Below are 23,142 nucleotides of genomic sequence, written 5' to 3'. Positions count from 1 at the left end.
ACCGTGTGTAATCTGGTTTTTGGGCTAATTACAGTGTGGCTATCTTGGGTCATTGTGATGTTTATTGTATGCATATATTGGTTTAGTTAAATAACAGGTTGTTGGAAAACAAAACACCTCCGGATAAACACTTCAAGGGAACTAAGAGACAATGCCTGAGGTATTAAGAACATAAGAACAGCCATACTGGTTCAGACCAAAGGTCTATCTAGTCCACTACCCTGTCTTCAGACAATGGCCAATGCCAGGTGCTTCGGAGGGAATGAACAGAACAGGTAAACATCAAGTGACCCATCCCCATTGCCCATTCCCAGCTTCTGGCAAACAGAGACTAGGGACACCATCCCTGCCCATCCTGGCTAATAGCCATTGATAGACCTATCCTCTATGAATTTATCTAGTATTGGCCTTCACAACATCCTCTGGAAAGGAGTTCCAAAGGTTGACTGTGTGTTGTGTGAAGAAATATTTCCTTTTCTTTGTTTTAAACCTGCTGTCTATTAATTTCGTTTGGTGACCCCTAGTTCTTGTGTTATGAGAAGGAATAAATAACATTTCCTTATTTAGTGGCAAAGAGTCCTGTGGCACCTTATAGACTAACAGACATATGGAGCATAAGCTTTTGTGGGTGAATACCCACTTCGTTGGATGCATGTAGTGGAAATTTCCAGAGGCAGGTATAAATATGCAAGCAATAATCAGGCTAGCATTATTTACACTTCCTTATCTAGTTTCTCCACACCAGTCATGATTTTATAGACCTCTATCATATTCCCCTGTAGTCATCTCTTTTCCAAGCTGAAAAATCCCAGTTTTATTAATCTCTCCTCATATGGAAGTTGTTCCAGACCCCTAATCATTTTTGTTGCCCTTTTCTGTACCTTTTCTAATTCCAATATATCTTTTTTGAGATGGGGTGACCATCTCTGCATGCAGTATTCAAGATGTGGGTGTACCATAGATTTAGATAGTGGCAATATGATATTTTCTGTTTTATTATCAATCCCCTTCTTAATGATTCCCAACACTGAGTGGATGTTTTCAGAGAACTATCCACAATGACTTCAAGATCTTTCTTGAGTGGTAACAGCTAATTTAGACCCCATCATTTTATATGTATAGTTGGGATTATGTTTTCTAATGTGCATTTGTTAACATCGAATTTCATCTGCCATTTTGTGGCCCAGTCACCCAGTTGTGTGAGATCCCTTTGTAACTCTTCTGAGTCTGCTTTGGACTTAACTATCTTGAATAGTTTTGTATCTTCTGCAGATTTTGCCACCTCAGTGTTTACCCCTTTTTCCAGATCATTTATGAATATGTTGAATAGTACTGGTCCCAGCACAGACCCCTGGGGGACACCACTGTTTTACCTCTCTCCATTCTGAAAACTGACCATTCCTACCCTTTGTTTCCAGAGTTTATGCTACTTCCTAATTTCTTCTATAGGATTTAACTTCCACTTTTAAAAGGATGCCTTTTTGTCTCTTACTGCTTCTTTTACTTTGTTATTTAGCCACGATGGCCCTTTTTTGGTTTTCTTACTATGTATTTTTTAATTTGGGGTGTACATTTAAGTTGAGCTTCTATTATGGTGTCTTTAAAAAGTTTCCATGCTTGCAAGGATTTCACTTTTGGCACTGTGCCTTTTTAATTTCTGTTTTACTAACTTCCTCGTTGTGTAGATCCCCTTTCTCTAATTAAATGCTGCCATGTTGGGCAGCTGTGGTGTTTTTTCCCCACCACAGGGATGTTAAATATAATTTGTACTGTGGTCACTATTACCAAGTGAAAAGAACAGGAGTACTTGTGGCACCTTAGAGACTCCTGTTCTTTTTGTGAATACAGACTAACATGGCTGCTACTCTGAAACCTATCATTATTACCAAGCAGTTCAGCTATATTCACCTCTTGGACCACATCCACTTAGGACTAAATCTAGAATTGCCTCTCTGCTTGTGGGTTCCAGGACTAGCTGCTCCAAGAAGCAGTCATTTGTTAACTGTGAAGATCATACTACCTTGGTGCCAGCCACATTAAAGCTTGTTTTTGCCAGTGCTGGGAATTGAACAGATCAAAAGGACAGTGAAGAGTTAGAAAGGCTCTCTCTCAGCAGAGGTCAGGCAGTTGTTAGGAAGCTGTTTGCAGAGAACAGTCTGACACATGCTTGACGATCTGAAAAAGTTAAGGAATACTTGTGGCACCTTAGAGACTAACCAATTTATTTGAGCATGAGCTTTCGTGAGCTACAGCTCACTTCATCGGATGCATACTGCAGTTTCCACAGTATGCATCCGATGAAGTGAGCTGTAGCTCACGAAAGCTCATGCTCAAATAAATTGGTTAGTCTCTAAGGTGCCACAAGTACTCCTTTTCTTTTTGCGAATACAGACTAACACAGCTGTTACTCTGAAACCTGAAAAAAGTTAGGCCTTCCTAAGCAGCCTGGGGGAGTGGCAAGCCTTAGGTAAGGTAGATATGTGTATAGACCTTTTATTATTTTTTTAAATACATACATTCTCTTACATAATGCTTTGTTCTTAATGTTAAAGACTAGACAATACTTTGTTTTAAGAAGGCTGTGTTGGGTCACTTGTGTTTACCACTGGTCACAGGTTCCCAAAGGAAAGAACTGCAGGTGCTGAACCCATTCACACCTGCTGGGTAAGCAGGGTGCACTGCAGGCCCAGGGCCTGGCCTAAGAATGGAAGAATTGCAGGATTCCACAGAGAGGTGAAGGCTCAGGGCTTTGAACTTAAGGGGGTGCACTCAGAGTGCCCAGACAAGTGACAGAGGTGCAGCTAACCTTGTAACTGGTACAGACACGTAGAAGCATTTTGTTCAAGATTGCCATTGATTTCCTGACTTCTTGCCGCAGAAATTACAAAACCATATTGAATTAATTGAGACTTCTGTCTTCTGTCAAAACCATATTGAAGGGAGATTTTAAAAATTCTTGAACTGCATCTGCCTAATTTCCAGTGAAATATTCACCCTAAAATTCTAATCTATAGAGATATGTATGTGATATAGAAATGAAGGCCTTTTAACTCTTAGAATCACATGTGTATCAACCAGCATGTGCAGAAACTGTGTTAGGAAACGAATTCTCTGATTAGTTTCTACAGAAGTATCAGTTTTTGAGAAATACATCTCAAAAAAAATTATTTGAGTGGGGGGAAAAAATCCACTTCTGGCAACAAGGGATTTGCTTATAAATTAAAGTTTTAAGGAAAACAGCCAGTATATAAACAAGAAAAGCTGCCTGAAAAGGCTGATTCCTTATTTACTATTGATTCATTCTCTTGCGGGGGGGGGGGGGGGGGAGGAATTCTTCTGTTTTAGAAATCACTGGTAAATAGGCATAGATGACTGACTTAGGAAAATATTTTGATTGCACATGTAACTTTTTTGTTTGGTTCGATATGTCTGTGTCTTAACTCGGAATGAATAGGTTAGAAAAGCACAAGTTCATGTCTTTGTCAGTCATATTCGCAGGCTGGATAATGGAATAGGTCACTCCCTGCCTCAGGCGTGTATGCTGTAAAGTAACTGTGCCTCAGAGAAGTCACTTCACTCTGCAGAGACATGGGTAATTGTATCATTTACATAACATCACTGATAACCTGACCTATTGGAGTATGACAGCAACAACTTCAGACACAGCTGGTGCCTAGTCATCTGGTGACTTTCATCCCAGCAGCTTCCTTCTGGCAAGAAGATAAGGAGAGGAAACAATAAAGGCTGCACGGGAATGAGTGTGTTCCTGAGCTCTGTTCCTATAATGTGTATCATTCAAGTAAGTCTGTGCTGTCCTGTCACCACTGAGGGATGCAACAGGATCAGGAAGAAAGTTATTTTAGGTTGGGGGTTTTATCATTATTACCCTCCCAGGAACACATAACCACGGTTGAAGTGTGGTTCATCGTACCACTGACCTGCAGTTGATCCATGACAGGGTAGTTTGGTTTAGAGGGAGAAGCAGCTGACTGAGAGATCAAACCAGGAAATTTGTATTCACAGTACGTGAATGCCAAAGAAAAACTGGTTAAAGATCGAGAGAGAACACAAGATCTTGCTATGAAGTCCTATCCATCATGTTTAGAACTGTCAGTGTTAGGCTTTTTTAAAAAAGAAAATGAAAACAATTTGCTGTCTAGAAGTGTAACTGCGCTAAATCCAATGAGGTCGAAGGCAGCCAGTAGGTTTTGTTTTATCTTACTAGTCACCTGTCTCCTACAATCCCATCAGCACAATTGCCTTGAATCTATGACTTTGTGCTCCATACAAATTCTATTTTCAGTTCCACTGGTTAGATCAGAGTAATCTTTTTGCTTTAGTGGAGTTACTCTGGATTGGAATCAGAATCATACATCAGAATTCAGGATGTAGTTTTCACTGCAAGGAGAAAGAGTGATGCCTAAGTGTTTTGGGAAAACATAATAAAAAGTAAAAGCCAGAATGTTTGTTTGGCTTATGTCCAAAATGTCAAAAAGATAAAATATTTGTGTGTGAAACAGCTTTGCACAGATCACTGTAGGAGCTCAACAGCCTTAAGAATGTCAAATTATGAGCCTATAGGGCAAGGTTAGATATCCCTCAGAATCTGGCTTTTAATTTTCTGAGTAATATGGGAGAAGCTATACAAAAATAAAATAGTAGAAAAGCATTAGTACACTTTGAAGTAAGTATAATATAGTGCTATTGTCTGTGTTCCCATTGGGTAAGGATGTGGTGTGCACTGATGTCTTTATTGTGTCTGCACCCAATGTGCTCTATGGGAAAAGGCCTGCCACTTCCTCTAATAGATTTTTTTTTTTTTTGGTACCAAAAGGCAAACCCTCCCGCAGTTGTCCTATGTGTTCATTAGCACTGCAAGGCAGCACAAAAAACTTAAGCAGGCCGTGTCTAGATTTCCTTTTAATAAATTTAGAATCCTGTTTAAAGGAATGACTTGGGAAACACTTCTTTAATTAAAGAAAAAAGAGTACTTGTGGCACCTTAGAGACTAACAAATTTATTGGAGCATAAGCTTTCGTGAGCTACAGCTCACTTCATCGGAGGCATTCAATGAAGTGAGCTGTAGCTCACGACAGCTTATGCTCAAATAAATTTGTTAGTCTCTAAGGTGCCACAAGTACTCCTTTTCTTTTTGCGGATACAGACTAACACGGCTGCTACTCTGAAACCTGTCATTATGCAAGGCACTTATTTTTTAACATTTTTAGATGAATGGAGGATGATATTCAGATCTATGAATTTCCCAGATATGAGCAAGAAAGCAAAGTCTCCATCATGGAGGATAAAGCAACTTCATCTAGGCATTCTAAAATCCAGTGAAGATCAGTCAGCTTATAATTGGCTCTAAATGGCATTTCCCATAAAGAGTGTTTAAACCTTATATGTAATTGAATGGTCATCCCTACCTACATGGCCTGATCCTAGTCTGAGTGATCGCCTATCCTTGTACCATATTGCTACAGCCTGCAGCCATTAGATGTGCCTGAGCTGTATCCCCCCTCACTATAGAAGGGCTCAGACTCTGGAAACCACTCCGTTCCCTTGGTTCAAAGTACCCTGAATTCGGTGACCCTTCCAGGTGTGCTTCAAAAACTCCTTGTTTGAGAGGGTTTTTTGGAGAAGACTAAGTGTGCACATCCCAGAATAATAAAGATGGAAAAAAGGAGTCTCTCTGTAGGTATCTGGCTGGCTGGTTTCCTAATTTGTAGGGTCATTACTCAGGGCCTAAGTCTAGTGAGCTGCAAGAAACCAATTAAAACAGTAATGGTCTACAAAACTTTGTCTGTTAGTGTCTTAGTAAATTCCTCAACCCTGGCCTGTTTATCTCAGGTTTGACTGCGGATATCTTCCCCCTGTACATGCCTCATACTATATCCTTGGCACCCTACTGGATTCTCTCTACTTCAACTCTGGAGTCAATATCAGAACCAAAGAGAAGATTCTAGTGTCAGGAATTTGACCCTTAGGGCCAAATTCATCAATTGACATCAATGAAGTTGCACTAGGGATGAATGGTCATTGTGCATGTATTATGAAACTATAGCAAAATTCTTCATGCCCTCCCGTGTAAACAGCTCCTGCCTCGTTCTTTGAGATTTCATCATGTGAGCCATGGAGAAGTAACAGTGATGTAATGTTTCAGCAGGCTAAAGTCACCTGAACTAACCACACCGAATTTGGGCAGAAAACTTGTCCATATTTGCTTACACAAATATTCTGACATCTGTCATCAGTTCACATCTAATCTATGCCCCTGGTTAGTAAATAGGTCACAGAGTTTCTATTTGCAGTTTTGTTGTGAAACGTCTGAGAATTTTCTCATAAAAGTCACATGCAGCAGTTTCTAGGGCAATTGACTCGATGTAATCATGGTTTGCCTCCCTGTTATGGGTCTGCTATAAATTGCCTTCGATGTGTGGTTTGGACAGGGTTTTTTTTCCTTGGACGGGGGGGGGGGAGTGACAGTAATTAATTGTCCTAGCCAAGGCTAAAAAATATGCACACACACCCCTCAATTTCTATTGTGTAGATGTGCAGTTTCTTTTCAGGTCAGTATAGAATCTTCCATCCTTTCAAAATTCAGGGCTGCTGTTAAACAACTTGCTGTTTTCTTTGTTTTGTTCATTAGAATTCACCCAGTTCAATCAATAATCACTTTTCTGGAGCTGAACAAGAATTTCTAATGATTGGCTCTAGCTCTAAATTTTGCCCTGATTGTTCTGACACACAAGCCCTGTCATGTTCTGCGTAACATGTTCTGGCCATTTTTAACCACTTCACAGCTAAAGCCTTAATTGTATAGGTTATCTGCCTGTCATTGTCATGCATTGCAGCAGGGAGTTGCCATTATTTATTTTTGTTCAGTACTAATAGTTTACTTGGGGCTGTATGAAACAGAGAAATCTGGAGTCCTAGCCCTAAGGAGCTTAATCTAAAACCCAGACAATACAGTCCAAATACAGTCATACATACAAGAGACACTGGTGAAGGACAAAATTCATGCAGCAGTGAATTATTTTTAAAAGTAAATTCTGTGTTCTGGGCTTGATGTGCTATTACTGGGTAGACTCTAGGAGTCAGTTTTACGAAGGTATTTGAATGTGGTAAAGGGGGTCACTTGGTAGCCGCTATCCTGCAGAAGAAGAAATTTTTTGTATATTTAAACATCTTTATATTCTCTAATTTCCTCTTCATGGCGTGTAGAAATGTGTTCTGGGCTCAAAGAAAGGCCTGTGAAATTTGTTCCCTCCCTGGGTTGATTTTTATATTCAGAGAGTCCATTCAATGTTTATTTAAATATTTCACTTATTTGATGATTTAGTTCTTCTCCAACCTCAAAACAAACTGATCCCTTAGATTTTAGTCTTTGCATCTGCAAGCAGCTGCAGAGCAAGAACTGATCCTTTACCCACTCAGTAACATTTAAATGAGCAGTCATGTGTAATGACTGCTGACCCCTTGCTAATGAGACTGCAATTTCATGTGGGGCTTTAAATGCTACAGGAACCAGGCTTGCTTCCCCCCTCCCTCTCCTCAGTTAGGAGCATCTGTTATAACTTTTTTTTTTTTTTTTTTTTTTGGCCACTGTTGAAGGAAATCTTGTCTGTAAGGGAACTGTGTGTTTGACACCTGGGCACAAACTCTTTGGCTGGTTAAGACTGAAAGGGAGAATTGTTGAATCTTAACTCTATAATAAAGTTACATATCTGAAGTTTATTGTAAAGCATCACAGTTCCTGAGATTTAATAATATTTAAACTCTGCTTTAATGTTGCAAACTCTTGAGATTCATAAGGCATTTCTAGTATTTATGAAACAGGTTAGCTGACCTAACACAAATGTGTAAACAGAAGGCTCCAGGAAACTGAAACAATGATAATTACTTGAAATTGAACACCAAATTTCACATATAGACAGTACAATAGGCTGATGAATTGAAGCTATTCATTACATATTCCACTTTCAGAGCTATTTGCTGGCTGGAAAGTTAACAAGCTTTTGCTCTGAGCTGCAGCTGCTCACTAGGTTGACCTGCTGCTGGGTAGGAAGTTATTCAAATAATAATAATGTTGCCACCCCTGCTTTCCTGGTTCTGCAGCTTATGATTAATGCTGTCAACTCGCTCACATTTCTGGGGCAGGCACTTCATTTGGAACTTTGATACATGCTGCTCAATAGAAAAATATTGTCTAATCCAAAACAATGCAATCCCTAAAGTGCTTTAGAAAATCCCTGCTCCTCTAGTTAGATATTTTAGTTAGCGAGGAAAGATGGGAAAATACCTTCCAGTTTGGAGTCAGCAAGAAATAGGGTGCTATGTGCCAACTAACAGCAAGGAAAGGGAAGACAACTAGTGGTGTCTGAGGGAAAAGCACTGGTATTGGCAGCAAGCTGCAGTCTCAAATAGCAGCACCTTTGCTATTCAGGACTTGTCTACACTGGAAAGTTTCTGCACAGTAAAGCAGCTTTTTGCACTCAAACTGCAGACGTGTACACAACTGCCAAGCCACTTTGTGCGCAGAAACTCCGCAGTTGTAGTGCTACAAAAAAACCCACCTCGATGAGAATTGTAAGGCTATTTGTGCAGGCTCCAGCGCTCTGTGGCAGTGTAGACACTTGATTGCTTTCTGCGATGTAATTGGCCTCTGGAGCTGTCCCATACTGCCTCAAGTGACCGCTCTGGTCATTGGTTTGAACTCGGCTGCCCTGGAGACATGCACCTCTCTCCTTTCAAAGCACCATTTCTGACAGCTGTTGCATGTTGTGCTGATCTGTTCCGGGACACAAAGCAAACCATTAATGTGGAATGCTTGTGCTGTTGAACACGGGGAGGGGTGTGTGTGTGTGTGTGTGTGTGTGAGAGAGAGAGAGACGCAGGGTGGCGTGTGTGTGTGTGTGAGAGAGAGAGACTGCTGTGCAGAGAGCCCAGGGAGGGAGACAGGGGCTGATGTCAGGGGTTTCCCTCTCCCCCTGCCTCAGGACTGGTTGCTTCCTGCTGCTGTCTGAACTTAGAACAGCAGGAAGCTTTTCTGCCCCTTGCTTCCTGCTGTCTTGTTTCTTTCCTTTGGACCTTAATCCCCCTGCTGATTCATATGAAAATTGGGCTTCCATTGTTTTGATTCCATGCTGGTCAATTTACATTGGAGACAGGTTGATAGGTTCTTTCTCAGACAGGAGAGAATGCAACTATTTCTCCCTGTGTATGGTCAGCCTTTAAAGTGTAATATCAGTGAGTAGCTATAATTCCTCATATAATGTTAATGCAGACATTTCACAATTATCTCAATCAGCAGTGTGTCACTGGCTTTCATAAAAGACCATACGTGATACATATCTATAATACAGTAATGTTGATTCAATTGCTTATCATTTGAAGTTCTGCCCTCTGCCTTTACAGTTAAGAGGCTATCTCCCCCAGTTACTAGTTTGATGGTTTTGTTTACCTTTTATGTAAAATGTACCTTTGTCTCTGCCTGTTGACCAGGCTGGTCAGACAAGCAAATACCCATTCCTTTGCCAAAGCAGACTGTGCTTATGCATTGCTTGCCAAAACACATTTTAAGAACATAATTCTTTGTACACACCACTTATATACAGCACATAAGAATATTAATGATCAGTGAGTTATTAGTTTTCCAAGGATATATTACATGCAACTTTTTGAATGTAAGGTGTGTCAGGAGTATGTCAGACCTGACAAGAAATTGTTGTCAGAGTAGTGAACCACAAATGAGTCTGTGTGTCACAATACCCTTAAACGCTCCAAGAATAGGGTCTTCCCCTTCTTTGAATTACTGCCTAGGTTATCCAGGATTTTCCACTCTCCTCCTGTTGAGCTCCCAGCCAAGGCACCTCACCCTTATCTGTCTGATCTTCACTCAAAATCAGGTGCCAACCAGCTGGCCATAAAGTACTCCAAAATTCTCCAGCTGCCATCTGCCCTTCAATCTGAGCAGCCTCCAAACCTATTTGTGCCTAGCCTTCAAGTCAGAGCAGCCCTTAAAGAGCCACAGCCATCCAGCCCAGAGCAGCCATTTGTTCTAGGCAAAAGTTTTAGATGAAACTAAATGATCTGGAGGATGGTGTGGATTGCACTCTCAGCAAATTTGCGGATGATACTAAACTGGGAGGAGTGGTAGATATGCTGGAGGGCAGGGATAGGATACAGAGGGACCTAGACAAATTGGAGGATTGGGCCAAAAGAAATCTGATGAGGTTTAATAAGGATAAGTGCAGGGTCCTGCACTTAGGACGGAAGAACCCAATGCACAGCTACAGACTAGGGACCGAATGGCTAGGCAGCAGTTCTGTGGAAAAGGACCTAGGGGTGACAGTGGACGAGAAGCTGGATATGAGTCAGCAGCGTGCCCTTGTTGCCAAGAAGGCCAATGGCATTTTGGGATGTATAAGTAGGGGCATAGCGAGCAGATCGAGGGACGTGATCGTTCCCCTCTATTTGACGTTGGTGAGGCCTCATCTGGAGTACTGTGTCCAGTTTTGGGCCCCACACTACAAGAAGGATGTGGATAAATTGGAGAGAGTCCAGCGAAGGGCAACAAAAATGATTAGGGGTCTGGAACACATGACTTATGAGGAGAGGCTGAGGGAACTGGGATTGTTTAGTCTGCAGAAGAGAAGAATGAGGGGGGATTTGATAGCTGCTTTCAACTACCTGAGAGGTGGTTCCAGAGAGGATGGTTCTAGACTATTCTCAGTGGTAGAAGAGGACAGGACAAGGAGTAATGGTCTCAAGTTGCAGTGGGGGAGGTTTAGGTTGGATATTAGGAAAAACTTTTTCACTAGGAGGGTGGTGAAACACTGGAATGCGTTACCTAGGGAGGTGGTAGAATCTCCTTCCTTAGAAGTTTTTAAGGTCAGGCTTGACAAAGCCCTGGCTGGGATGATTTGGTTGGGGATTGGTCCTGCTTTGAGCAGGGGGTTGGACTAGATGACCTCCTGAGGTTCCTTCCAACCCTGATATTCTATGATTCTATGAAAGGTGTTTACCCCATATTCTGAACATTGTAAAATTGTCTAAAAATAGTGGTAGAGGATGAGGGACTCGGCTTTCATCTCTGGAGAATGGCTCAAAACTTGGCTCAGATCACAAAAGAAGTGAGTTTTGTGGGGTCTCATCCTTGTGTCTACAGTTCATTAATTCAGATCACCCTACAGCTTAATTTGAATGGCAGTCTGCTCAATAGAGTCCATGGACTGAGTTATCCGGGAGGGCTGCGGATGAGGATTGACAGGTATTGGCAGAATGCAGAAGGGCCCCAGGACTGGAATAGCAGGAGGCTGTGGTTTAGGATTGAAGGGCATTGGTCAAGTTGTGTTCATAGGGAGGTATGGGCTAAAATAGAGAACCTGGATAGACAGGCATTGGCAAAGGTATATTTCTGGGGAGGCTGAGAGTCAGGATTGAAGGACATCAGCAGAACTGGGGTGTGCGGAAATCAGGCACAATACTTGTCTAAACTCTTTCTCATAGTGTATTACAAAGTGTAGAGGTTTGTGTAGAGAACACGAGGTTCTTTGCAGTTATATTTCAGTGATGGGTAGCCATACATTGCTATACAAAAACGGTTTCATTTGCTTTTTTTTTATTATTGGGTATATTTTGAACAGAATGAACCTTTGTCCCTTTGTTATTTTTTTGAGCAAATTGCATGGGTCACTAATCACAAAAGAGCACTATGAAATGCAGTCTGGCGTTTTGTTAATGATACACCATAGTTTGTTCACTCTCTTTAATCACATGATCTGTTGCTCTATAGAGTATCCTGTCTGTCTGTCAGGCCTAAACCAGTTTGGAGGGGAAGGTATTTTGGACTCAATCCAGATATATACTGTATGTTTTGGTTTGGAAATTGTCAGTTCTAAACTGGTTGGTATAGTTCATTTTAACTTTATTTACTGTATTCTCAACATTGTCTCCATTGCAATAATATTTCATCTCCAAATTTATGGTAAATAGACCACTGAGTGGCATAACTTGAATTATACACCAAAGATACGTGTTTTGAGGGTATTTCTGGCTACTAAAAATTGTTCCAAACCTCTCAGATTTAAAATACACAATATTTGCGAGGGGTGGGACATGTTGTGAGAAAAATTAATGCCAATTTACTAATGCTGCAGATGGCTAGCATAAGGTAATGGTGCCAAATGAACTGATAACTGTCTCATCAATCATGGGCCTTATTATCCATACACCTACATCCAGTCATTGTACACTACTGCAGTGAGAGAAGGGAGTATTCAGAATAATATAGGTTTCAGAGTAACAGCCGTGTTAGTCTGTATTCGCAAAAAGAAAAGGAGTACTTGTGGCACCTTAGAGACTAACCAACTTATTTGAGCATAAGCTTTCGTGAGCTACAGCTCACTTATCGGATGCATCAAAGCTTATGCTCAAATAAATTGGTTAGTCTCTAAGGTGCCACAAGTACTCCTTTTCTTTTTTCAGAATAATATAGAATACCTAGGTATTCTCCTCCAGCTCATTCATGTTTTCACAAACTACCGTAGATCATTATTTATCTTGGTCATTCCCTTTCTTTGATTTTTACATCCAAAAATTCCTTAGCATCATAATTAAATAAGACACACTGGTACAGAAGGAGTGTATCACAAAGACTGGAATTGAACCCATCAAGTTAACATTTTTTCCTCCTAACCTAACATGTGTAGTCCATAGATAAGTAATGAAAAATGTACCTGCATATATGATACCAAATTTCCTCTAGATTTCCAAATCTTATCCATAACTCATGATTCCCCAGGAACTCAAAAGTTACAGTGTTAAAGTAGAGTGAGATTTTTAAAAAACTAAGAAGGATCGTTACCGGGAATTCTAAAAGGTGTTAACAACATTTGGCAGTTAAGATTTCTGATCAGTCGCAATTCTGTTAATAGTCTAAGAAAATTTGGTTTCAATTTCCAAGTCTCTTGTGAAGTCTCATTGTGCAGCCCATCCAGGATCTCTGTAGAGGTGTTCAGTGCTAGAGTTATTTCAGTTGGCAGCATGACATTAAAGGGCACTTCACAGAACCCAGGGGCTCTTTCAGAGATTACCATTGAGATTCTGTGCTGCACTTGTAAAAGGCTTAGCACAGAACTCACAGTCCAGGAGGAGGGGAAGAGTGAGGTTGAAGTAGCTTTAAACCATATTTGTAACCTCTCTCACAGTTCTGGGGACTCTCACAGCCCCTAGCAAAACTTAGGGCTGCCAAAGTTATCCAGTCTGTTCCTGGTTGCCTATGGGACATATTACTGCACAGAGTCTCCACAGGACTATCTGCAGACCCTCCCCCAGATATAACCCTCTCCCCTCAGACATACCACTGTTCCCTGCATACCACCTGTGCTAGGGCTTGCTGGGGAAGGGTGAGGTCCTTGAAAGACATCCTGCAGCTGTCTTCTCAGTTCCCATGCTGGGGGAATTCTTTCCTGGTTGTATCAAAGGCTCTTCTACCCACTTTACATTGCTCCAGCTGTCTTACCCAGCACACAGATACACAGTGGGGTTGAGAATCTCACCCCAACTCCGATTTTGCAAACTCCAATTTTACAAACAATAATAATTTTTAAAATGCCTCTGTCACCTTGCCCGATAACCAGCAATCACATGTTCTGTAGATGTTACAAATGTTGTGTTGTCTGCTGAAATTTTAGTAAAATCAAGATTTGACTATATTGCATGGAACAGTACCACCAAAGTGTGAAATAAAACCAGCAATGATTATGACTTCAGGTTTATGGAATCAAGCTTACTTATATAATGCTTACAGTTTACAATTCTGGCATATCATAGAAGGTCAGGGTTGGAAGGGACCTCAGGAGGTCATCTTCTAGTCCAACCCCCTGCCTGAAGCAGGACCAATCCCCAATTTTTGCCCCAGGTCCCTAAATAGCCCACTCAAGGATTGAACTCACAACCCTGGGTTTAGCAGGCCCATGCTCAGACCACTGAGCTATCCCTCCCCCCAGTAAGTACACTGAAATATAAGAGCATTTCAGTGTACTTAGAGAACTGGTAGCTGGCTCATCATTATATGTGATGTAAACTTAACTTTTCTTTAATTTCACCAAATCCCTTTTCCCTTTTCTGAGTGAAAAGGCTACAAATAAATAGTTAGGGTTAACAATGATGAAACTGTTGACAATGTTGAAACTAGCTGGTTCAGTCTGCATTCAGTCTACAAAGCAACACAGGGTGCTGAGAGACCAATCTGTTGACCTGTAACCCCTGACCTGATTTTAGGGTGCAAGATTAAATTACATATTATGTGACAAAGCATATTAAAATGCTTTAAGATAGCAAAACATAATCTATTAAAGCTGTAAAGGAAGTAGGGAAATGTAAGAATGTGTGTAATAACTAAGGTAGGCTTGACAATAAGCTGAGGCCTAGTGGTAGTTTTAATAGTTAGCCTAAGTAGCAAACTGCTTAACCTAAGGTTATAAAGTTTAGCAATATTTTGCAATATGTAGCTTGTGATAAAGAATTACACCACAGAATCCCAAAATAACCAATTTGGGGGTGATTTTTAGTTTGTCTAACCATGAGGTTAACCACATTAATGTACTGGAAATATTGGGAAATGTATTAATGTGGGATTGACACTAGTTATGTCAGCAGTTGGAATCTCAGTTACGGGTACCCAGAAAGCTATATATGGATAAGGGGCTGTGTGTATATAAATCTCCTCACTGTATTTTCCACGGAATGCATCCGATGAAGTGAGCTGTAGCTCACGAAAGCTTATGCTCAAATAAATTGGTTAGTCTCTAAGGTGCCACAAGTACTCCTTTTCTTTTTGCGAATACACACTAACACGGCTGTTACTCTGAAACCTGTTAAAGGTAGTTTCTCCATCAGTGCTACTGTAGACAACACCTTAAGCCAGTCAGCCTGAGAAAGAAAAGCATCCAATTTCCATAATCTTAGAAGGATCCTTTCAGTCATGAGAAGGCTTCAAGGACTAATTTCTTGATGTTCATTGGGAACACACAAGCACACACCAACTTATTTCCTATCCTCAGCACTCACAAACCAAGGCAGGATAGAATTTGTGTTCAGCACTGATGAACATGCTTTAAAAATTCTACCCCAGGAATTATGCAACTTTCTACAATAAGCAAAATATGCAAGAGGTTGGCATTGTCCTCCAGACTTCCAATGTTTGACAAGGCTTGCCTTTAGCTATAATGTTTCTATGTTCAGATTCAGAAGGCTTGAATAATGGAACTATTTAGCCTCTTTTTCTTTTCAAACAATACAATAGTACATTTAAGCAACGAAGCAAAAGTAACAGGTATAAGGATTTGCATATAATATGGCATTGTGAAGCATATGTTTGCAATATGCATAACAATGGTTACTGCATATCAACAATCCAGCTAACCCTTCTGAAAGATGTACTTCCAGAAACCAATGGGTAATTGTAAATAAATGTTTCTTGATGTGGTATTGATTTCTGTAGAGCTCATGAGCTAAGCCATAAATCTTGAAATAATGGTGAGACTTACTGAAAGCAAAGTTATAATTTAGAATAGCTGTTTGAATTACAGCTTTTCGTGTTCACTTTAGTTCAAATAGAGCCCAGCAATACATATGATGTAAGAGTGTCCTGTCAGGTCAGGTGTAGTGGAAGCTAGAAAGGATCTGCAAGGTGTCTTCAAAACAATCCAGAGATATACATGTGACAAGCAGAGCTGATATGTAATAATGGTGGGAATACTGAGATGTGACAATTTTCTGAACCCTGTATGTGACCAGGTCAGTGAGGGAAAGTTATTGCATATTGGATTATAAGAATTTCCTGCATGACTATGTTGATCTAACTTATACTGGGATCTGTGGGAAGAACAAACAGAAGCACCACAATGGCTTCCCAGATAAGAACACCCCAGCATGCACTTGAAAGACCATGCACAAAACTATCAGTTTCAAGGACCTTACCTCCTGTCTCCAAGGAAGCAGCAAGCTTGTTTTGCCAGGAGTCTAAAGAGTTCAAAGCCCTCTGAGGATGGAGAGTTACATGTCCAAAGCTGTCTAGTGGGACATGCTGACACAGAGGGAGACTCTGCAGAGGGAGTCTAAAGAAATTGGGCCTTCTCAGATCCAGAGAAGGTAAGCCTTAGGATAAAGCTAGATATTCATACAGTCTGTTTTATTGTGTTTAAGATTTATTTAGGACAAAAGCATTTAAGACTAAATATATGGTGCCTTGATTACTACCGTCATTGCCTCAAAAGGAACAGAACTGCAGCATCTGAGCCTAAGTCAAACCTGCTGAGACTTTCATGGCTAGTACCAGGGGAGTGCCAGGCATGGCCAGTCTGAAAGTGAGAGAATCACATGATTCCATGCTGAGCCAGGTGATGGTTTGAGTCATGAGACCTGAAAAGGTGGTGCTCTTGATCGGACCACCAGGAGGAGTCGGAGCTACAGGTACAGTTATCCCAATAACTGTGACAGCACAATTTTAGGGCTGAAGTCTAACTGCTTCCACAGTTTACTCTGGAGTCAAACCTCGTGGTAATGTTGGTGACTTAAAAATTCACTCATAATACTCTATACTGAAAATTAAGTAAGTACTTGAGAGCCCTTCTTCTCTCTGACTGAGAGATCTGCACACCCCATGTAACAATCCTTCTTCATACAGGACATTACCAGGGACCCAACAACAGACCACTTGTGTTTCTGACTAGATGCAGGTCTTGCCCTATACAGGGCATGGCTTTCTTCTGCAGCAGATCCATTAGCATTGCCAGTGAAGAGGATTTATGCAGGGAGAGACGAGACTGGCATTCATACCACAATAAGGCCGATTGTCCCAGGCTACCACATTCAGTTAAATGTTTACTTTTTTGTTTCACAACTGAACAGGAAGTGAAAGGTCAGAGAGGCTCAAATGCAGAGCAAAGGCTTTTTCATTCAGCTATTCACCTCTGGCCAAGACTCCAGCGGGAGACCATTGCTTTCCAGTCTTTTCCAGGAGGCTGAGACATCAGGTAGTAAATTAACACTCAGACAATTCTTCCAGCCTAGTTCTGAGATTTCTACAGGAGTGCAGAAATCTGAAACTGTTTTGACAAGATTATATAAAGAGGAATTATGGGGATATTTTTTCAATCCTTCCCCTTTTTAGCTGGGCCTCAGGGCTTGTTAATGAAGAAACTCTGACCTCTTGGAATTGCCCCTCAGGGCTGACCTTTTGGACACACATGAAAAAACTTTTTTAGCAAAGATAAAAGCTATTAACATGCAAAGCTTTCCACAACCCGAGATAAAACTTTCCCCTGGCCAGTCACAATGGTTAAAATTCTACCCACAGACATTCAGACTCCTTCCCAGTGGAATTTACAAATTTTGTCTACCAAGTGCAAGTGAGACCAGCAATAGAGGCTCAATGGGAATGGGACTCCATGGCATACCCACTGGTTATGAGATAATTAATTGCTTTTTGCTCCTGCAGAACTTGAAACATTCATCAAGCTGCCCATTTGTTTGTCCAGTCACGTGAGCAAAGCCAAACTGCTTGGACAACTAGTCTATTCACATGGATCAGAAAAGGTGCTCTCTCTGTCTCAACTGAACCCAGATAAGAGAGAAAATAATTGAATTTAGTTTAATGACAACCTCCCAGTATGGTTGGTAAGCTGTTTCTGAGGGAGGATATACAGTATGTAGTTATTAGACAGACCGGGACTGTGTAATTTCTCGTAGTGATTCTGCAGCAATTCGAAAACACATGGTTCAGCATGGTGGTGAGAACCCAGAATGTGTAGCGTTGCTGTGAATGACTGTATGGGGTAGACAGGTATTTTCAGAAGGAAGAAAAATATGATTTATCATTTGTAAATGTGCTGTACAAAAGAGAGTATCAGTAAAACTTGAAATGTGATGATTAACTTGCAGCTGGGTTCTACAGAGACCAAAAGGAACCTTCCATTCACCTTCAGTTAACTTAGTTTAGCTGAAGTACTGGAGACAACTTTCAGATTTTGCCAGTGTGTGGAATGTCCCAAATCACAAAGAGGCATCAAGGGAGAAGCACCAGTCCCAGTCTTCTGCATCTGTCATCATTAAGTTATGCAATATACTTTTGGAGGATTATTAAAAATCTCAACTGAGCCGTCTGTCTGGAGTGATAAAGAGAAGCAGGAACTGATTTTAGCTTGAGGATCCCAAACCTTCTGTTTCAGAGTAACAGCTGTGTTAGTCTGTATTCGCAAAAAGAAAAGGAGTACTTGTGGCACCTTAGAGACTAACCAACTTATTTGAGCATGAGCTTTCGTGAACTACAGCTCACTTCCACAGATGCATACTGTGGAAAGTGTAGAAGATCTTTTATACACACAAAGCATGAAAAAATACCTCCCCCCCCACCCCACTCTCCTGCTGGCAATAGCTTATCTAAAGTGATCACTTTCCTTACAATGTGTATGATAATCAATTTGGGCCATTTCCAGCACAAATCCAGGTTTTCTCACCCCCCCCCCACACACACACACACAAACCCACTCTCCTGCTGGTAACCAGGTGAGAAAACCTGGATTTGTGCTGGAAATGGCCCAACTTGATTATCATACACATTGTAAGGAGAGTGATCACTTTAGATAAGCTATTGCCAGCAGGAGAGTTGGGGGGGGGGGGGAGGTATTTTTTCATGCTTTGTGTGTATAAAAGATCTTCTACACTTTCCACAGTATGCATCTGTGGAAGTGAGCTGTAGCTCACAAAAGCTTATGCTCAAATAAATTGGTTAGTCTCTAAGGTGCCACAAGTCCTCCTTTTCTTTTTGCAAACCTTCTGTGTTAGGCAGGACAAGAAATTTGTTCTTTGCTCTGTGATGCTGTCAGTAGGGAGTTCAACTCTGGTGAAACTTGGACTAATTCCTTGATCATAGTCTGAGTAGGGCACTGCCTCAGGATAGAGGTTGCTATAATCGATTATAACTAGAATGTATTAGTGCCCCCATTTGCGCTCTTCTCCAGGGGCCCACTTGTGTCTCACTGAAGCTGGGTATTAACCAGGGCAGGGCTGACCTTATGGGTGGGTGATGTGTGTGACTGTCCAGAGTGCCATGATCCAGGGGTGCCGTTGAGCGCCACAAGCTGGTGGGCCTGTGAATACGAGCAAGCTTAGGGCTGGAATACCTGGCCAGCCAAGTGGGTGGCTGGTGATACCATCTGGAGTTGTCAGCCTGGTGGGGAAGTGCAGGCAGCAGGGCTTGCCCCGGTGGAGCCAGCAGGCCAGCCCCTGGGTCCCCACTTCCTGTGGGCATGGGTGGTGGCTATGCATCTGCTTTCCTCCAGCTTGGTGATCAGGGGGTGTATGGCTGGGGAGCACCTGGGCTCAGAAACTCTTTCCTGTGCAGCCTGGCCAGGCTCTGAAGCCAGGAGCTGGTCCTCCCTGTGCTGCACGCTACTGTTCTTAAACTTGAAGGAAGGGCACCAAAATACAAGTTTGCCTGTAAGGTCGATCAGGAGCATGAGAACTAAGGGTGCTTTGAAGCTTCCACCCATTGACATTCCAGACAGGAGGAATAGGAATTGATAGTTTCCTGTACATCCCCTGGTGGATAAAGCTGCAGTAGCTGGCAGACTTTGTCCCTCCTCAGACATCCAGTGCAGGGCATTTCAGGAATCAGTCAGTTGCAGGATCCCAAGAGATCAGGATGCCAATAACCGATATCATACCTCCCCAGTTTGGGGAATTTGATCTACTTGACAGAGCATATCCCTTCACAGCTCAAAGTGGGGTCATTGCTGTATATACACAGAGAAATTAGGAAATTGGAAGATGAAAACTCTCACTCACGTGATAAAACCATTGTTTTCATTTGTTCTGTGATAGATTTAAGTCTTGGAGGCCTCTCACATGCAGGGAAATGACCAGCACATAATTCTGTGACTACAGACATAGTTGGATCCTGGTCTCATTGAAGTTGGTGAAAGAATTACCATTAACTTCCATGTCATCAGGATTTGGCACACAACTCGTAAAATGACAAGCTTCCCGAGGGTTGTGTTCAGGGACTGCTCAGTTCTGAAATAGGCAAGACAAGCAAATTAAGCATACGTACAAAACTACTTGGATTGGGAGTTAGGGGCATCTCCTTCTTGCAGGTTTGTATCTAATGGCTAATGGCCAGTCACTCTGGGTTCCTTCATCTTTCATGTTCCTCTCTAAGCCCTCAGCCCTGTCTCTTGTTAGAATTTGTATGCAGACTGTTTTTTCAGAGGCTTCTGCAGAGAGGCCTGACTCTTCTCCAGTATCTGGGCCTCAACTCAGGTCCTTCTCACTTTCCTCAGAAAGGACATTATAATGAGCCAGGCTAGGCTACCATGCACACCTGCAGCTTACTGCAAAATAAGCTTTGCTGCTCAGTTCAGTGGGGAAGAAAATCATGTTTGACCTTCTATAAATATTTTGGCAAAGCAGGTCCCTGAGATAAGATGTGTCTTTCCAAGTCAATATTACCATGTGGGCAAAGACAACACTTTTCTTTATGAATAAAGTTTTTATGTTCTGCGTGTGAAACTATGTTTGAGGCCTGAAAAGAACAACACTGCATTTTTATAACACTTTTCATTTGAGGATACCAAATTGCTTTAAAAACATTAATGAACTATTTCAATCCCACTATATCACTCCCATTGTACAGACTGGGAAACAGATACAGAGGTGTTAAGTGACCTGCATGAATGGTTTTTACATGATTGAATTTTCAGTTTTCCATTACTTAAAAAGGAACTAAGCTCATGTCAGAAAGATGAAGCAATTGGGTTTGGAATTTACATTTTGCATCAAGGTTATTGTCTCAGACTTGTTGAGTCTCTAAAGTCTGTGTACAACATGAACAGTACATCTCAACTTTTCTCCAGCTGAGTCAGAAAACTACCTGCCTGTGACACAGTTAAACCATTTTCAGTCAGCCAGTCCTAACTGATGACATAGGGATTTTACTAGACCAATCAAGAGATTTGGAAGGGACACAGCCTTTCAGCTAGTACAGAATTTAAATGGAAATCTCCATATTGCTCTTTAAAATATGCTCCCAGTAGTTTGTGTAAAAATTAGAAGGCCAAGCCCTCTGCTTTATGTACAGGGGTATGTTCAGTGTGACTGGCTGTATGTATAACAGTGCAGTGTAAATAATATATCAGAACTGAGTCACGTACAGCTCAGTGACACTGAATGAAAAAGGAATGCCTCTCAGGCTGGTCACATTGCCTAATATGGATGGGCAGGCAGATGTTATTGCAAAAGGCAGCATCAATGACCCAGATGAGCTCCTCCCCATCAGGAAATTGTTCCTGATCTTCTGGACAAGACAAGACAGGGGATTTGGGAATAATTTTCTCTGCAGAGTCATCTGTAGTAGAACAGAACAAGTATCAATTTGACTTTGTGAAGGATCTGCAGAAATGCCAAAGCCATCTAGCACAGGAATTCTCAAACTCATCTGAGATATGGAGCACATATCAACTAAAAGATTGTCATGGAGTAACAGCCCTTCTTATTTGGGACATCACAGACTCAACTACCCTCCCACTGATGGTTACATCACTGTAGCACCTGCATCAATTGCTTTCATGGAAAACTCACATTTGGGAAACATATCATCTATTTTTAGCTTTTAATGCATTTAGCATCTGGAAATGTCCTCCAGGATCAATGGGTTTATCTCATGAGGGTGTTTCTAATTAAGCCAATCACCTGTGACAATCTGGTCAATTGCTTTTGAAGTCAAAATGGTCAAGAGTTTGTTTCTGCAATGGAGGAAGAAATGACCAGTGAAAACGTGTGAAAAGGCCATCTCTGCATTCTGTATGTCAGTGGTAAATGTAAAATTGGTGCCTGGCATGTCCAAATATTATCCAAAATTGCTTAAGCTAGCCTCCTCATCAGGCAGTTGAAAACCCTGAACGTCAATATCTGTGCCTTATCTGAGGTGCACTGGCCAGGAAGTGGGGAAAACAAAGTTGAGGACTATACATTTTTGTTCTCAGGCAGCCCTGCTAGGTTGCTTGAGCAAGTGTAGATCATGGTACTCTCACCCAATGGCAGACAAGAATCGTAGGATTGGCACATGATTAATGAGCAATTTATCAGCGTTTGATTCTGTACTGACTGCAGGCATCATACCATCATCTCTGTGTATGGTCCCACCAACGCCAAGATCAATGATGCAGCTGCAGATAATCTGTATCAGCAATTGTAGACAATTGATAATGAAATCTTGATAAAAGACGTTGTTATTACAGTGAGCAACGTTAATGTACAGATAAGAAAGGATAATGCCACCTGGGCAAATACGCTCAGGAAGCTTAGTATGGGACAGAAGAACAGGAATAGGCAGGTATCGCACTGTTGTTGGTCCCAGGGAAAATCTTTATTTCTGAGGTAATGTCTAGAATCAGTATTGCACTTCATGGCAAAGTGTGGCTTAGTGCACCTTTACACACACTATCAACCAAATCTTTTCCTTGAGAGAGCTTTATGAGAATTTAATAAGCCGTGCAAAGCACTCAGACTTTCCTCAGGCCTTTGAGTCACTGCATGGAGCAAGTTTATGGGATCCGATGTGGCAACTTGGCATCTGTGCAAAGATAGTGTCATTGATAAAAGAGCTATATAATGGAAGAGAAAGCAGAGTTCAAGTCAATGATACATGGCATGGTTTCTGTCCCCAAAGGAGTTACTCAAGGCTGCGTTCCAGCACCACTGTTGTTCAATATTGGCGTATATTGGTTGATGAATAACTTTGAGGATGCAGCCACTGGTGGCAATGAACTGAACACCATTTTACTTGGAGCCCTGAAATGCATTAATGACATTGCCTTGTTGGCTTAGATGGGTGACTGCTGGAGCTGATGGCTGATATGGTCAGGAAAGAAGTAGCATGCATTGGTCAGGTTATTAATCTAGATAAAACTAAATCCCTGACCATTACCATCAATCAGTATCCAATGCTAGATTACAACCTGTTCAGTAGTAACCTGTCCAAAGAGGATATCGCACAGGTAGCATCTGTTAAGTACTTGGGTAGCATCACAGACAGGACTGGGATACGTTCAAAAGATGTGGATATTCATATAGCAG

At 41.5% G+C, this 23,142-nt stretch overlaps 2 long non-coding RNA genes across 2 annotated transcripts in view; one reads left to right on the top strand and one right to left on the bottom strand.

Annotated features, from left to right (window-relative positions):
* Positions 1-23,142, top strand: part of LOC142000697 (uncharacterized) — a 50,300-nt gene that overhangs the window by 6,052 nt on the left and 21,106 nt on the right. The window lies entirely within an intron of this gene.
* Positions 1-23,142, bottom strand: part of LOC141974353 (uncharacterized) — a 31,596-nt gene that overhangs the window by 2,365 nt on the left and 6,089 nt on the right. The window contains exon 2 of the long non-coding RNA XR_012635735.1: positions 8,577-8,791. This is a non-coding gene — a long non-coding RNA (uncharacterized LOC141974353). The remainder of the gene's footprint in view (positions 1-8,576; positions 8,792-23,142) is intronic.

This window comes from Natator depressus, chromosome 18 (assembly GCF_965152275.1).
Source record: "Natator depressus isolate rNatDep1 chromosome 18, rNatDep2.hap1, whole genome shotgun sequence".
NCBI lineage: Eukaryota > Metazoa > Chordata > Testudines > Cheloniidae > Natator > Natator depressus.
This window is presented reverse-complemented; position numbering and strand designations above follow the sequence as displayed.